General features: G+C 51.1%; 1 non-coding gene across 1 annotated transcript; it reads right to left on the reverse strand.

Moving 5' to 3' along the window:
• Nucleotides 1-4,607: 4,607 nt before the first annotated feature.
• On the reverse strand, nucleotides 4,608-4,680 carry TRNAR-ACG (transfer RNA arginine (anticodon ACG)). Its single transcript has one exon. It is a non-coding gene; the product is annotated as a tRNA-Arg (tRNA).
• Nucleotides 4,681-5,194: the final 514 nt, after the last annotated feature.

Raw genomic sequence — 5,194 nt, forward strand, 5'->3', positions numbered from 1 at the left:
ATCTGTCCCATGCGTCTTCCTTGGCTACCCTCCTAACACCAAAGGTTACCGGTGCTATGATCCTGTCACTCATCGTGTGTACACCTCGAGGCATGTGTACTTTGTCGAAATGGTGTTCCCTTTTTTCAGGTTCCTCCGGCTTTGGCCCCTTCGGTGCCGGCCCCCGCGCCCCCTTCGTGGAGCGATGCGCGGCGGCAGCCCCCGGTGCTGACCCCGGCACGACGCCCTCTGTCGCCACCACCTGGCTTCGTGACTACCTCCCCCGAGGTCGAGTCCGAGCGGGCCACCGGGTCCCCGTCTCCCTCATACGAGGTTGAGCCCGGCACCCCGCCCGCCCACCCTGCGACGGGCTCGACGTCACCCTCACCCGTCGCCTCTTCCGCCACCGGCTCGGCCGCCACGGCCGCCGCCGCACCGGGTGCCCCCTCCATCGCGTCCCCCATCAACGTGGACCCCGCCGTCGCGGCCCCTGCCGCCGCGGCCGCCGCCGCACCGGGTGCCCCCGCCACCGCGTCCCCCACCGACACGGACCCCGCCGCCGCGGCACCCGCCGACCCTACTGCCCCGCCACTTGGCGTGACTACCCGTACCTGAGAAGGTGTGCTTCGGCCCAACACGCGCTACTCCACCAACGAGTATGTGTGCGCCGCCTCGACGTCGACGCCATCACCCGTCCCCACCTCCGCTCGCGCTGCCCTTGGGGATCCCCACTGGCTAGCTGCGATGCAGGAGGAGTTCGACGCCTTACAGCGCAACCGCACGTGACAACTTGTTCCGCGACCCCTCTGTGCCAACATCATCTCTGGCAAGTGGGTGTTTCGCCACAAGACTCGCCCGGACGGTTCTCTCGAGCGCTACAAGGCTCGATGGGTGGTTCGTGGTTTTCGGCAGCGCGCGGGCGTGGACTTCACCGACACCTTCACCCCGGTTGTGAAACCGGGCACGATCCGCGCCGTCCTTCAGCTGGCCGTCTCACGCGCCTGGCCTGTGCATCAGTTGGACGTTTCCAACGCCTTCTTGCACGGTCATCTCGCCGAGCAGGTGTTCTGTGAGCAGCCTACTGGTTTCGTCGACGCCGAGCACCCCGACTTCGTGTGCTTGCTCTCCCGCTCTCTGTACGGGTTGAAGCAGGCGCCTCGGGCTTGGTACCAGTGTATCGCAGCCTTCCTGCTGTCTCTGGGCTTTCGGTCCACTCGCTCCGATGCCTCACTCTTTGTGTATCATCAGGGAGCTGACACTGCATATCTACTGCTCTACGTCGACGACATCATCCTCACGGCGTCCACCCCCAATCTCCTTCAGCGGCTGACTGCTCGTCTTCGTGATGAGTTTGCCCTCAAGGACTTGGGGCCCCTGCACTACTTTCTTGGCATCGAGGTGATCCGTCGGGCTGATGGTTTCTTTCTGCATCAACAGAAGTACGCCCACGAGCTCCTTGAGCGTGGCCGGTATGCTTAACTGCAAGCCGGCGCCCACCCCTGTCGACACGAAGGCGAAGGTCTCTACTCTGGAGGGGTCTCTCGCACCCGATGGAGCGTTTTATCGCTCTATTGTTGGTGCTTTACAGTACTTGACGCTGACTCGCCCCGACCTGCAGTACGTTGTTCAGCAGGTGTGCCTCCATATGCACGCCCCGCGTGACTCTCACTGGACTCTGGTGAAGCGTATTCTCCGTTACATACGCGGCACCATGTCCATGGGACTCACCCTGACGGCCTCCGCCTCCACCGACCTCATGGCCTACTCAGATGCTGACTGGGCTGGCTGCCCCGACACGCGACGCTCTACGTCAGGCTACTGCGTCTACCTTGGGCCCTCGTTGATCTCTTGGTCATCGAAGCGGCAGCCCACGGTCTCTCGCTCCAGCGTCGAGGCAGAGTATCGCGTCGTGGCCAACGCCGTGGCCGAGTGCTCTTGGATACGTCAGCTGCTCTAGGAGTTGCTTTGTGATGTTCACAAGGCTACTCTTATCTACTGTGATAACGTCAGCGTGGTCTACCTCTCCGCCAACCCGGTGCACCATCGACGAACGAAGCATATTGAGCTCGATATTCACTTCGTGCGCGAGTAGGTTGCCCTTGGCCGTGTTCGGGTTCTCCACGTGCCGACGACGCAACAGTTTGCTGATGTGATGACTAAGGGATTGCCTACTCCCGTCTTCGAGGAGTTTCGGTCCGGTCTCTGTGTCTCCGGCGACGCTTCGACTGCGGGGGATGTTGAGTATGTAATTTGTACTGCACGTGTATTGGAGTTGTGGCCCACCTCTAGTCTTGTATAGTTGAGGTAGAGACCTTCCTTGTATTATATATGCGTGCACCAGCACCCCAATCAACATATCGTGCAATTCTCATAATCTACATATTTGATAAGGCAAAGCTACTTCGGTGCACCTAACTTAACCAAAATATTGAGCTCGATATTCACTTCGTGCGCGAGCAGGTTGCCCTTGGCCGTGTTCGGGTCTCCACATGCCGATGACGCAACAGTTTGCTGATGTGATGACTAAGGGATTGCCTACTCCCGTCTTCGAGGAGTTTCGGTCCAGTCTCTGTGTCTCCGGCGACGCTTCGACTGCGGGGATGTTGAGTATGTAATTTGTATAGTTGAGGTAGAGACCTTCCTTGTATTATATATGCATGCACCAGCACCCCAATCAACATATCGTGCAATTCTCATAATCTACATATTTGATAAGGCAAAGCTACTTCGGTGCACCTAACTTAACCAAAATATTGAGCTCGATATTCACTTCGTGCGCGAGCAGGTTGCCCTTGGCCGTGTTCGGGTCTCCACGTGCCGACGACGCAACAGTTTGCTGATGTGATGACTAAGGGATTGCCTACTCCCGTCTTCGAGGAGTTTCGGTCCGGTCTCTGTGTCTCCGGCGACGCTTCGACTGCGGGGGATGTTGAGTATGTAATTTGTACTGCACGTGTATTGGAGTTGTGGCCCACCTCTAGTCTTGTATAGTTGAGGTAGAGACCTTCCTTGTATTATATATGCGTGCACCAGCACCCCAATCAACATATCGTGCAATTCTCATAATCTACATATTTGATAAGGCAAAGCTACTTCGGTGCACCTAACTTAACCAAAATATTGAGCTCGATATTCACTTCGTGCGCGAGCAGGTTGCCCTTGGCCGTGTTCGGGTCTCCACATGCCGATGACGCAACAGTTTGCTGATGTGATGACTAAGGGATTGCCTACTCCCGTCTTCGAGGAGTTTCGGTCCAGTCTCTGTGTCTCCGGCGACGCTTCGACTGCGGGGATGTTGAGTATGTAATTTGTATAGTTGAGGTAGAGACCTTCCTTGTATTATATATGCATGCACCAGCACCCCAATCAACATATCGTGCAATTCTCATAATCTACATATTTGATAAGGCAAAGCTACTTCGGTGCACCTAACTTAACCAAAATATTGAGCTCGATATTCACTTCGTGCGCGAGCAGGTTGCCCTTGGCCGTGTTCGGGTCTCCACGTGCCGACGACGCAACAGTTTGCTGATGTGATGACTAAGGGATTGCCTACTCCCGTCTTCGAGGAGTTTCGGTCCAGTCTCTGTGTCTCCGGCGACACTTCGACTGCGGGGGATGTTGAGTATGTAATTTGTACTGCACGTGTATTGGAGTTGTGGTCCACCTCCTAGTCTTGTATAGTTGAGGTAGAGACCTTCCTTGTATTATATATGCGTGCACCAGCACCCCAATTAACATATCGTGCAATTCTCATAATCTACATATTTGATAAGGCAAAGCTACTTCGGTGCACCTAACTTAACCAAACTTTTCATCTGAGAGTGAGAAGGCAAAAAGTTGAGAGAGAACCATTTCTTCTTTTAACCCAAAATTAGCTCTTGAAAAAAGAGAACGACTCCGCTGAAGGAGGTGTCGTCAGAGTACACAAATTAAGATAGCAAAATTAAGATAGCAACAAACGGCTTGCATTTGAATATTTTAAGAACTTAAATCTGATGATAGTTCGAAGCTGAAGAAGGTGTCGTCAGAGTACACAAATGAGGCTTCATAATAAAAATTTAATTGTGGATGCCAAAAACCTTACCATCATCGACGAGAGGACAATGTTGTGAACATTAAAAGTGCCAACATGAATGAATGACTCAATAGAAAAGTGCGACAATTTTTTCTTAAAGCATGATATCAATTTCTTTTATACCTCAACATGCGATGGGTGTTTGGTGGACATTAAATTTTTGGGGACATTTACAATCTGTTTTGCCTTTGAAAAATGCTATTTAATTTTCAAAAATTGTTATTGCATTTTAAATGTTTGTGTAGTAAATGATTATATTTGATAAGGCAAAGCTACTTCGCTGAACCATTTCTTCTTTTAACCCAAAATTAGCTCTTGAAGAAAGATATCAATTTCTTTTATACCTCAACATGCGATGGGTGTTTGGTGGACATTAAATTTTTGGGGACATTTACAATCTGTTTTGCCTTTGAAAAATGCTATTTAATTTTCAAAAATTGTTATTGCATTTTAAATGTTTGTGTAGTAAATGATTATATTTGATAAGGCAAAGCTACTTCGCTGAACCATTTCTTCTTTTAACCCAAAATTAGCTCTTGAAGAAAGAGAACGACTCCGCTGGGGATCGAACCCAGAATCTCTGGTTTCGTAGACCAGCGCCTTATCCAGTGGGCCACGGAGTCCTGACGAATGCAATCAAACGGTAACCTTACTCACTCCTCCATTAGACACTAGTGACTGAATGGCCATGCGGATTAGTGGCGGCATCTGTGTCACCACTTGGCAATCAGACCTGACATTACAACGAACCAACTGTAACCTCAAAATGCAGCTGCTCCTGTTGGTACACGGCTGATGCCATGGCCGCGACAAGGCCACGTCTAGATGGATCTGACCAGGTGTACTAAACTGTGGTCACAAACTGAACGATTGTTTCAGCGCTGTTTCCATTTCACATCTTTATCCTTCTGCAGCATGTGCAGAATGTGTGGCCATAGTAGTCAAGCATCTGGTGTTCACGGAAACAAGATACTGGATTTTTTATTTTTTTAGAATCTTAGCATTATATTTTTTTCAGATGAATTTTAGCATTATAATTTTTTTCCAGAAGTGTGAAAGCTTTGTTATTACTGAAAGTTAACATAGTTTGGGATACATAAAGACATAGTTTAAAAAACCGAACCGGTGATCGAACCG

The sequence above is a fragment of the Triticum urartu genome, chromosome 6A, assembly GCF_056163025.1.
Source record: "Triticum urartu cultivar PI428250 chromosome 6A, HENAU_Tu73, whole genome shotgun sequence".
Classification (NCBI taxonomy): domain Eukaryota; kingdom Viridiplantae; phylum Streptophyta; class Magnoliopsida; order Poales; family Poaceae; genus Triticum; species Triticum urartu.